The sequence below is a fragment of the Aegilops tauschii genome, chromosome 5 (genome assembly GCF_002575655.3).
Source record: "Aegilops tauschii subsp. strangulata cultivar AL8/78 chromosome 5, Aet v6.0, whole genome shotgun sequence".
In the NCBI taxonomy this organism is placed as follows: Eukaryota; Viridiplantae; Streptophyta; class Magnoliopsida; order Poales; family Poaceae; genus Aegilops; species Aegilops tauschii.
This window is the reverse complement of record NC_053039.3, coordinates 275,619,289-275,632,313: the sequence shown is the minus strand read 5'-3', so window position 1 is coordinate 275,632,313 and position 13,025 is coordinate 275,619,289.

Below are 13,025 nucleotides of genomic sequence, written 5' to 3'. Positions count from 1 at the left end.
GGTGGGATGTGTCTCGTAAGTCAAGCGGCATGCTGCTGCTACATTGTCATCATCACCTGTCCACTTTGCGCAGCATATATTCGCTTCTCCATCCTCGTCCGCACATAATGGTCCAATCTTCCATCCCCGCTAGGCGCCTCCCCCCTCTTCCGAAACCCAAGCACTAACAATGGCAGAACCGAGCAGCATCCACCGAAAGAGTGGCTGGAATTCGCTCCCCACAGAGGTAATCAAACTCATTGTTTCGCGTGTGGATAATCTCAGTACCATGCCGCTTGCCGCGTGCTCGTCGGGGTTGTACTACTTACTCAAAGCCCTCAGGACGGAGCTTTTTAAGCTAGCTCCCTACTTGCTGATGTCGCCTGATCTTCAGAAACAGCGTGTCACGCAGCATAATGGTCGTATAGGGTGGTGAGCATCAACCCCCTCGACTGCTATCCGATCCCCGTCACCCTCAGCTGCATTAACGGTATGTACTGGGTCGGCATGAACACGTCTTGGATGGTGCTCGTTGTCGGATCTCGGGTTGCGGCAAAACCCTTAACGTTCAAACTCTGGGGTGCGCGCGAAGTTCTTTCCCCCTACCAATCCACGCCCTAGCTCGCTAAGACATCACGGACGAACTCGACGAACTCACAACACAGAGAGACACGAGGTTTATACTGGCTCGGGCCACCATTGTGGTGTAATACCCAACTCTAGTGTGTGGTGGTGGATTGCCTCTTGGGCTGATGAGAAACAGTACAAGGGGAAGAACAACCTCCTGAGGTTGAGGTGTTCTTGTGCGAGCGTGGGTTGGCTCTAGACCAGATCAGATCGTCCTCTCTATTGTGGTGGCTAGCTCTACTTATATAGGCCCTGGTCCTCTTCCCAAATATTGAGCGGGAAGGGAGCCAACAATGGCGGGCGAATTTGAAAGTGGACAGCTAGTACAAGCTATCCTGACAAAAGTGGTCTTTGCCTACGAAAGGGCTCTGGCGATGACGCCGTCTTGGGCTCCACGGTGACCTCCGTCCTGCCGTCCTGGTCTTGTTGCACCGATATGGAAACCTTTGCCCGATGCCTCGGTACTCCGCACCTGCGCTTGCCGCCTTAGCACCGAAGTGGAAACAAGGACGCTGCGCGCGCTGGCGCCCGCCTGATCCTGATCGTAATGGCTCACATCACGAGAGCCTCATGAGGTTTGCCCCGCCTTGATATCTCCGCTCCTCGCGAGGTAGCCTGAAGAGGCCACTCCTAAGGAGGTCATGCGTCGTCCGCCTCGCGAGGGTTGGCCCCTCGCGAAGGTCTTGATTGCCTTGTTGACGAAGATGGGTCGTACGGGCCCGCTAGCATTGCCATGCCGTGGGCCGCAGGCAGGCAAGTCTGGGGACCCCCGTTCCCAGAACGCCGACACTCGTCGTCGGTCGCAGCAGCGGGATGCTCGTGGAGGTCTACACCTAGCGATTGATCCCCTTTCCTTCGATTAACACTACACTGCTTTGGCACTGCGGCCCAGAATACTCGGAATCATACAGTAGCCAACATGGTACCAAGTTTGATTTGCTCAAGGTTGTAATCTGCCATGTTCCCACAAGATCTATGAGTTATAAAGACTTCAGGCTAATTGCATTCTTCAACCGCGATCTCACCTATCTGATAGGTCACTGCGGTAAGTGGATAAATCTGCACATCCATCGCAGGATCATACATCCTCCATGGTTCTCCGATGCCATTGAACACAAGGGCCTCATTTACGCTGTGGACTCCTTCTATGGCTAGGTGTATTGCTGGCCTACTCTAGTCATCACTACAAATGACTGTTACAGCAGTATGTTACTTTCCTATGATATCATGATGGCTTGCTTATATTACTGTCAACATTTACTGAAAAATATTCATGCCCATAACACGCTGTTCTTAAGATTGACTATAGTACGAGCCCTTTTTATTTGACTCCAACTTGATATGATGTTGTAGGCCGCTAAAGGAAATATGCCCTAGAGGCAATAATAAAGTTGTTATTTATATTTCCTTGTATCCTGTTAAATGTTTATTATTCTAGTAACCGGAAACTTGATACATGTGTGGATACATAGACAAAACACCGTGTCCCTGGTAAGCCTCTACTAGACTAGCTCGTTGATCAAAGATGGTTAAGTTTCCTAACCATAGACGTGTGTTGTCATTTGATTAACAGGATCACATCATTAGGAGAATGATGTGATGGAAAAGACCCATCTGTTAGCTTAGCATAATGATCGTCAAGTTTTATTGTTATTGCTTTCTTCATGACTTATACATATTCCTTTGGCTGAGATTAAGCAACTCCCGAATACTGGAGGAATACCTTGTGTTCTATCAAATGTCACAACGTAACTGGGTGATTATAAAGATGCTCTATAGGTATCTCCGAAGGTGTTTGTTGGGTTGGCATAGATCGAGATTAGGATTTGTCACTCCGAGTATCGGAGAGGTATCTCTGAGCCCTCTCGGTAATGCACCTCACAATAAGCCTTGCAAGCATTGTGACTAATGAGTTAGTTACGGGATGATGCATTACACAGTGAGTAAAGAGACTTGCCGATAACGAGATTGAACTAGGTATGTAGATACCGACGATCAAATCTCGGGCAAGTAACATACCGATGACAAAGAGAATAATGTATGTTGTCATTACGGAGCCAATATGAGCATCCAGGTTCTGCTATTGGTTATTGACCGGAGAGGTGTTTCAGTCATGTCTACATAGTTCTCGAACCCGTAGGGTAAGCATGCTTAACGTTCGATGACGATTTTGTATTATATGAGTTATGTGATATGGTGACCGAATGTTGTTCAGAGTCCCGGATGAGATCACGGACATGACGAGGAGTCTCGAAATGGTCGAGAGGTAAAGATCCATATATAGGATGTTGATATTCGGACACCGGAAATGTTCCGGGGGTATCGGGTACATATCGGGTCACCAGAAGGGGTTCCGTGCACCCCCGGCAAAGATATGGGCCTATTGGGCCAAGAGGGGAAACGCAACAGCCAGCATGGGCTGCTGCACCCCCTTGCTGGCCGAATAGGAAGGGGAAGGGAAAGGGGGAAGAGAGAAGGAAGGGGAGGCAATTCGGCCTCCCCCTTCCTTCCCTCCTCTCTCCCCTTTCCTTCCCTCTCTGGAAAAGATGGTAAGGCGGGGCGGGGGGCGAATTGGACAAGGCCCCCAAGTAGGATTCCTCCTACTTAGGGCACCCTATGGCTGTCCCCCTCCCACCTATATATATGTGGGGAGGGGGCGCCTAGAACACACAACAAACATTGTTAGCCATGTGCAGCGCCCCCCTCCACAGTTTACGCCTCCGGTCATATTCACGTAGTGCTTAGGCGAAGCCCTGCGCGGATCACTTCACCATCACCGTCACCACGCCGTCGTGCTAACGAAACTCTCCCTTAACACTTTGCTGGATCAAGAGTTCGAGGGAAGTCATCGAGCTAAACGTGTGCAGAACTCGGAGGTGCCGTACGTTCAGTGCTTGATCGGTCGGAATGAGAAGAAGTTCGACTACATCATCCGCGTTGTCTAACGCTTCCGCTTTCGGTCTACAAGGGTACGTGGACACACTCTCCCCCTCTCATTGCTTTGCATCTCCTAGATAGATCTTGCGTGAGCGTTGGATTTTTTTTGAAATTGCATGCTACATTACCCAACAGCCGCCTGGTGTCCCTACCCTTCCGAATCCTAGAACCTTCCAAAGAAAAGCGGCATGGCAGTTGCAGGTGGTTCCTGGGCTCAATCAGACGACGGTGAACGATTGATGATCATTCCCATGTACCAGACATGTTGTTTACAATCATAGTCACTGCAAGGTCTTTGAGCAGGATCCCAACTTCTTTGGGCCTTCAGGAGTTTTTGGCTGGAGGCTGGTAAGTAGCCTTGGTACATTCTCTTTGTTTCTCGGACTGAATTATCTGATTAACTAGGAGATAATCGATGGCAATGATTATGATGGCAGCGTGGTTTCGTTCATGAAGCAAAACTATGTGTACACAACGTACCATGTGTCTCTCCATGCACCATACCCTGATATGTGCCACCAGGCTCTGCAGCCCAAAGTAGGGGAGAGGGTCACTGATGCAGCTTGAACTACGTCGGTATTTCCCCAAAGAGGAAGGGATGACGCAGCGCAGCTACAGTAGGTATTTCCCTCAGCGATGAGACCAAGGTTATCTGTAACGCCCACGATGCGGCTATATCTCCCACGTGTCGAGGCACGACTTAGAGGCATAACCGCATTGTGGTATTGTCGCAAGAAGGGTTATCTTCACACAATCCCATGTAATGAAGAAGAAAGGGATAACGAGAGTTGGCTTACAATCGCCACTTCACACAATACATAAATAATTCATACATCATCCAAAATCCACACATAGACCGACTACGGTCAAAATCCAAATGAAAATAAGATAACCCCAAATGCTAGATCCCCGATCGTCCCAACTGGGCTCCACTACTGATCATCAGGAAAAGAAACATAATAACGACCACATTCTTCGTCGAACTCTCACTTGAGCTCGGTTGCGTCATCTGCATTGGTATCGTCAGCACCTGCAACTGTTTTGGTAGAATCTGTGAGTCACGAGGACTCAGCAATCTCACACCCGTGAGATCAAGACTATTTAAGCTTATAGGAAAAGATGGTGTAATGAGGTGGAGCTGCAGCAAGCAACTAAGCATATATGGTGGCTAACATATGCAAATGAGAGCGGGAGGAGAAGCAACGCAACGGTCGTGAAGCTAGAGATGATCAAGAAGTGATCCTGGAACTACTTACGTTCATGCATAACCCAAACGTGTTCACTTCCCGGACTCCGCCGAGAAGAGACCATCACGGCTACTCACACGGTTGATGTATTTTAATTAAGTCAAGTGACAAGTTCTCTACAACCGGACATTAACAAATTCCCATCTGCCTCATAACCGCGGGCACGGCTTTCGAAAGATAATACCCTGCAGGGGTGTCCCAACTTAGCCCATTATAAGCTCTCACGGTCAACAAAGGATAAACCTTCTCCCGGGAAGACCCGATCAGTCTCGGAATCCCGGTTTACAAGACATTTCGACAATGGTAAAACAAGACCAGCAAAGCTGCCAGAATGTGCTGACAAATCCCGATAGGAGCTGCACATATCTCGTTCTCAGGGCACACCGGATTGTCCAAGCTTCCGATAGGCGAGCCCAGAGTTGCCGCTGGTGGCCACCGGCGACTGACAGGTTGGACCAATACTCAGAGGAGCACTGGCCCGGGGGTTTAAATAAAGATGACCCTCGGGCTCGCGAAAACCCGAGGGAAAAAGTCTTAGGTGGCAAATGGTAAAACCAAAGTTGGGCCTTGCTGGAGGAGTTTTATTCAAGGCGAACTGTCAAGGGGGTCCCATAAATCACCCAACCGCGTAAGGAACGTAAACTCAAGGAACATAATACCGGTATGACAGAAACTAGGGCGGCAAGAGTGGAACAAAACACCAGGCATAAGGCCGAGCCTTCCACCCTTTACCAAATATATAGATGCATTAATTAAATAAGAGATATTGTGATATTCCAAAATATCCATGTTTCAACATGGAACCAACTTCAACTTCAGCTGCAACTAGCAACGCTATAAGAAGGGCTGAGCAAAAGCGGTAACTTAGCCAAACAACGGTTTGCTAGGAAAGGATGGTTAGAGGCTTGACATGGCAATATGGGAGGCATGATATAGCAAGTGGTAGTTAGCGCAGCAAGGCAATAGAACGAACAACTAGCAAAGCAAAGATAGAAGTGATATCGAGGATATGGTCATCTTGCCTGCAAGGTTCTCAGAGTCGTCAAAAGCTTGATCCTCGTAAGCGTACTCAATAGGTTCCTCGTTCATGAACTCGTCTCCCGGCTCTACCTACAGCAAGAACACACGCAAAAGAACCACAATCAATCACGGGAAATGCACAAGCAACATGATGCAAAACATGTATGATATGCGATGCATATGCGTGCTCCGAAAGAAAAAGTATGAACAAGGCTGTAACTTCGCAAACCAAGTATGCCACTGGAAAGATGAGATTATTTCGGTCAAAATCGATATAAAGATCACCGGAAACGGATGCACGGTTTGCAAATGGCAAGCAAAACAAGAATGACACGATTCTGCGATTAACAGCATGATAGCACTTAGAATACATCAAGTAGCTATGCTACAGCACACCAACATAGCAACAAAGCATATGGAAGTAATCTACAGGAGATGCTTGACAAATGATGAACACTGAGCTATGGCTAGATCAGAAAATAACAGGTTCAAACAAGCATGGCAAAAGTGCAAAAGATATCAGCTTCACAGACTTGGTGAAATTACTGGACATGGCATAAACAGCATCAGGTAGCAATGTTCAGAGCAAGCAATCAACATGCTACAGGAACTTAACATAGTAATACAAGGCATTGAATGAATCTACTAAATGCATATAACAATAGTCCCTTACTGACCATAAGCCAAAAAGGATCAGAAGATATGATGGCACCCATGTAAACATAGCAAGTTTCGTTAACAGGTTTCAGACTTGGCAGAAAACAGAGCATGGCAGTAAACAGAATTATGAAGGCATCCTGGTGAGCTTGATTCACTCATTACAAAGCAATGCATGACAAAACAAGCATACCTACAGCAAGATGGCATGTTTATGAACCTAGCCATGGCAAGAGCAAGTTCATAGCATGTATGGATAAACTACAACAACCTTGGCAAAATTGAATATCATGTTAACAATCTGGCAGGAACATTTTATAGCATAAGTAGAGCAAGATTAAGACATGCTATGGCACTCCATAATTGCAAACAGGAGCATGGATGGATAGAGCACAACTCTATCTACAAAACATTCTTACTGAACATACCCAAAAGAAGCATGGATCTCACTGTAGACACATGGATACATGGCAACAAAATAACAGCAGTAACAGACTTGGCAAAATCCTAAGTCCCTGAAAATAGAAACATCACGAAGCCTAGTTTGCATGCTTGTGCTAGTCACCACATATATCACAAAAATACATGGCATACACCTCTATAAAGATGGCATGGCATAGATCAAATCACCTGTAGAGCTCATGCCCATAAGATGCACACATCAATTGCAACAAAAATAACAAATCACCAAGTTCTGATAAGCAACAGCAGTAAACACCATATAGCACTCTTGCACCAGAGATTTGGGCATCAAGATGGACTCAAACGAGCATGGCACAATGGAACAAAATGAAGAGCATCTCGTAATTAACATTTCGATATATCATGCGCGCAAAATCGAGCAGTATGCAGAGAGTTATGATGCGATGAACAGAGCAATATATCATGACAACTTCGGGACTTGGCAGAAAATGAGGGGGGGAAGTCAACCTCTAGATCTGGATCGGGACCCGGCACGGAAGTCGAGGCGGCCGGAGCTCGTCGCCGGAGCTGGAGAAGGAGGAGGGGGCCGGCCGGAGATGGAGAGGAGGGAGACGGGGCGCGCCGCCGGCGGGAGGTCGGAGCAGGCGGCGGTCGCGGGCTTCGGCGGAGGAGCTCGGGCGCGGGCGCGGCGAACGACGGCGACCGGCGGGCGGCGGCGGGGAAGCGGCGACGGGCGGCGGGGAGGCGCTGGCGCGCGCGAAGCGCGGGCGACCCGGGCGGCGGCGAGACGGGCCGCGGGGGCCGGTCGCGGGCTCGGCGGGCCGGCGCGGCGCGGGCGGCCGGGGTGCCATGTGGCGCGTGCCCGTTGGCTCGGGGCGGCAGCGGCTTTTCGTCCGTCCGGACCGGACGTGTCCGGCGGCGCGGGGTGGAAGAAGACTAGGGTTTCGCCCGAATTTGGAGGAGGGTGCACATATTTATAGGTAGAGGGAGCTAGGAGACTCCAAATGGAGTGCGGTTTTCACCCACACGATCGTGATCGAACGACCGAGAGCATGGAGGGGACTTAGATGGGTTATTGGGCTGTTTGGAGGGGGGTTTTGCTGCAACGCACAAAAGACCTTTGCGGTTACCCGGTTAACCGTTGGAGCATCAAACGACCTCCAAATTGAACGAAACTTGACAGGTGGTCTACCGGTGGTATACCAAGGCCACTTGACAAACCTCGGTCCATTCCGAGAACGTTTAACACCCGCTCACGAAAAGAGACAAGAGGGGTGCGCCGGTGCATGTGGGAGTGCCGGATTGCAAAACGGACAATGGAAAAAATGCTCGGATGCATAAGACGAACACGTATGCAAAAGCAATGCACATCATGACATGATATGAGATGCATGACATGAACAAAATGCAAACGAAAGAAAAAAACCCAACCACGGAGGGAATATCATGACACATAGCCGAAAATGGCAAGAGTTGGAGTTACAAATACGGAAAGATACATCCGGGGTGTTACAACACTCCACCACTACGAGAGGATCTCGTCCCGAGATCTAGGATGGCACCGGAGGGAAACGGAAGAGGAAAAGGTAAAACAAAGTTGCTTCTTTGACAAACGAGTGAAACCAAAGAACCTTGAGAGGTTAAACAACTTTTAGAAAAGAATACAACGGAGATGAACGAGATTACAAACACTCCGTTAGAAAAGGAGAACAAGGAACATTATGAGAACCTTGTGGGTTGAAAGACATGAAACAAGGGCTTAACGAACCAAAAGAATATGAAACCACACCTGTTGAGGATATAGACCTTAGAGTCACCCGCCAGGAGGGGCCGGGTTACTCCTATGGTCACTGCCAGAAGCCCGGTGCCAAGCTTAAAGACGGTGGGCCAAAGATGGGCTTAAGACCCGGATATGGCTTAAGGCCCGTAGTTACAATCATTATTATGGTAGAAATTGTAGTGTAAGGCAAGAATAGTTGAGAGTCCGAGCCGGACACTCTTATGAGCCGGCCGGGAATCTGAGGGCTGCTGGGCGTCAGCCTCCCTATATAAAGGGACGACCCGCAGCGGTTTAGGGACAAGAACAATCTCATCGAGAGCCGGGCATAGCAGTTTACCTCCCTGGTATCGAAACCCTAATCAATACCACATCAAACTGGATGTAGGCTTTTACCTTCACCGTAAGGGACCGAACCAGTATAAACCCTCGTGTTCCTTGTCCCGCATTAACCCCTTCAAGCTTCCTAGTTGCGATGGCTCCACGACTAAGTCCTAGCTCGAGGACATCTGCCGTGACAATTCCACGACAGTTGGCGCCCACCGTGGGGCCAGCGCACGGTGGATTTGAGTTCTTGAAGGGCAGCTTCGAAGGGCCCAAGGGATACGCTGTGGGCCGGATGACCAAGAGTCATCGCGGCAAGCTCTACATCGATGATGCAAACTGGGGCCCCGATGCCGGCTCAATTGAGTACGGGTACCGGGTCCCCTTCGGCGGAATTCATGTTTTCATTGGCAAGATTGGTGAGCCGGGCCCTAAGCCGGATCTTTGCGCCGATCTCATCGAGACGGCCCAGCGTGCACGACCCGCCCGGGCCCGACCTGCCTTAAGGCGCGCGTTTGTGGGATGTATCCATGGAGGGCCCTCTGATCTGTCTGGGTCCGGTGATGAGGCGGCCGCCGGCTCTGACGGCGAGTCGGCCGCCGATGAGTCAAACTCGTTGTATCAACTTCAAGATGGCAGGCTCATGGGTTGTTCCGATGGTGACAGTATTCCGGACCCGTTTGAGCCGCCAAGTCAGGTTGGAGTCTTTATGGCTGGCGCGCAGCCTGTTCAGAACCCCGCTGCTGGAGCAGGAAACCCGGTGCCTTCTCAGGCTCAGGTACTGATGGATCTCACGGACAAGATGACGGCCCTGTTAACCGCCACGGTTGACCCAGCGGATCAAGCTCAGCATGATGCGGAGGTGGCACAGTTAAAATTGGATCTAGTGAAAGCTAAGGAGGAGCTTGCAGCGGAAGGGATCAGGATGGCTACGGAGAGGGTGGCTCTCGAGGCCCAAACTCAGTTGATCCAGGCGCGGTCCTTCCAACTCACGATGGAGCAGAACGCATCCAATGAGGTCATGAGAAGGAGGCATCAAAAGACCCAATCTCGACTCCCCCCGGTTTACGATCCACGCAATCTCTTCAACACGCCAGGTGCAGGGTCTAGTAACCCGCCAGGGGTCATAGTGCCCGGGTCTGGAACCCCTATTCAGCCAATGGTGATGGGGCCTCCCCAGGTGCCCCCTGCCCCGCCTTAGTACGTGCCAATACCCTCGGGTCATTATAATAACCCACTGGAGAACATGGTCGCTGCGGCAGCCCGGCTGGCGGCTCTCCCAGTCGACGGCGACTCTCCGACGGCTATTGAAACCCGCCGGGTCAGGGAACTCCTTCAGACAGCACTGGCGCAGCAAGAGGCATACTCCTACAGCCAGGACAGGATCCACTCGACCCCTCGGCCAGGCCAGAGCCCGAGTTACAGCCGGCACATGGTCTCAGCAACCGGCTCAAGTAACGTCCGACGCCATGACCCGCCCCCTGGCCACGGCCCGGTTCATAATGGAGCCTTTCACGCAGCAGACCAGGACAGAGCACGGCAAGAGGCGGAGCAAGTGCCCAATTGACGGCTTACCAGACCCCCCCGGCTTATCCAACGACTTCCGTCGACGTGGGTATCCCCACCAGGACTGGGGGCGTCCCTTGTTTAGTACCAGCTATCCGCAATGAGCGTCTACCCAAGGACTTCAAAGGCCCTAGGAAGGTGCCTAATTACACAGCAGACTTATAGCCGGCAGCCTGGATCAAGAGTTATGAGATGGCTATGGAGCTGCTGGAGGTCAGTGAGGCGGCAATGGCTAAGTATTTCACCATGATGTTAGATGGGACTGCCCGCACTTGGTTGAAAGGGCTACCACCGAATTCCATTGGGTCTTGGGCTGAGCTGAAAGCTCGGTTCATCCAAAACTTCAAAGATACCTGTAGGCAGTCTATGTCCATTGTGGATTTGACTAACTGTAAGCAGCAGGAGGGTGAGTCTACGACACATTGGGTTCGCCGGGTTAAGGAGATCATACACTCGTCAGACAAGATGGACGCCGGCTCAGCGGTTTTAATGCTGGAGCAGAATTGTCGTTTTGTGCCCCTGAAGATGAAACTCGGGCGGCTTAAGCGCGACTGCAGTGATATGGGTACACTAATGGCGGCTCTTGTCAAGTACGCCGATTCTGATGGTACCAAGGATCCCCCTTCAGATGATGAAAGGACAGGGAAGGGAAAGAAGAACGACAATGGCAAGGGTCCTCAGTTTAACCCGGGGAACCAAGGAGGAGGCAAGCGCAAGGCCGATGGCAGCCTAGAGTTTGTAGCCAACGCCAGCTCACAAGGTAATAACCAGCGACGCAAAGGGAGGCCCCCTCCCCGAGGCGGCGGGTCAGGTCCGACGCTGGAGCAGCTATTGAATGAACCTTGTCCAAGGCATGGCTCTAGAGAGAAGCCAGCGACTCATCTGTGGAAGGATTGTGCAATCATGAAGGCCTTTAAGAATTACAATGGCCCGGGCGGCGGCTCAGGCGCCGGCGGCTTTCACGGCCCGGGCGGCGGCTCAAATTCCGGTCCTCAGAACGGTCAAGGGGGCTTTAGTCAGCAGTCTGGCTAGGGTCATCAACAGCAGCAGGGGGGTTATCAGACCAATCCAAAGCAGCTTAGCGGTGGACAGTATCATGTGTTTACCACCAGTCTGTGTAAGCGAGATCAGAAGCTTCATAAGAGGGCAGTGAATGCTGTTGAGCCGGCGGTCCCACGCTACTTGCGGTGGTCTGAGCAGCCTATAGTGTGGAGTAGGGAGGATCACCCTCCCCGGGTGGATAACCCGGGCCACTTGGCCTTAGTGGTGGCTCCTCAAGTGGGAGGATATAAGTTCACAAAGGTGCTCATGGATGGAGGCAGGAGCATCAACATCCTCTATTATGAGACTTTTCGCCGTATGGGGTTGGTTGATAGGAATCTCAGCCAGTCAAACACTATCTTCCACGGTGTGGTACCTGGTAAGTCGGCTTATCCAGTCAGCAAGATTGAGTTGGAAGTGGCCTTTGGTGATGAGAACAATTACAGGGTGGAGAAATTGACCTTTGAGGTGGTCAAGATAAGAAGTCCATACCATGCTATATTTGGACGGCCGGCTTACGCCAAGTTCATGGCACGGCCGTGTTATGTGTACTTACAGCTCAAGATGCCGGGTCACAATGGGACCATTACGGTTCACGGCAGCCGGAATGTGGCTCTGGAGTGTGAGGAAGGCGATGCGGCTTATGCAGAATATGTTTGTGCTACAGAGGAGTTGAAGTTTTACAAAGACAATGTTGACCCAACAGATATGACCTCTCTGAAAAAGCCGACTACGGAGAATGAGCCGGCGATGAAATTTAAGTCGGCTGATGAAACTAAGCTTGTTGACTTTGTTCCAGGGGATTCATCTCAGCAGTTTAGCATCAGTGCCAATCTGGATCCAAAATAGGAAAGCGCGCTCATCGAGTTCATTCGTGAGAATAGGGACATCTTCGCATGGAAACCTTCTGACATGCCAGGTGTACCTAGAGAACTCGCTGAGCACACTCTCAATGTTGATCCGAAATTTAAGCCGGTCAGGCAGTTCCTTCGGCGGTTTAATGAAGAGAGGCGGAAAGCTATTGGTGAAGAAGTGGCCCGGCTCTTGGCAGCCGGGTTTATTGTTGAAGTCTTCCACCCAGAGTGGTTAGCTAACCCGGTGCTCGTACTCAAGAAGAAAGGCACTTGGCAGATGTGTGTGGACTACACGGACTTAAACAAGGCGTGTCCGGCTGATCCTTTTGCCCTCCCCCGTATTGATCAAATCATTGATGCTACGGCAGGTTGTGCACGCTTAAGTTTCTTGGATGCTTACTCCGGATATCATCAGATTAAGATGGCAGTTAAGGACCAGGAGAAGACGGCGTTCATCACTCCCTTTGGAGCCTTCTGCTATGTGTCTATGCCCTTTGGACTCAAGTGTGCACAGGCGACTTACCAGCGTTGTGTACAGAACTGTCTTCATAAACAGATTGGGCGCAATGTTCA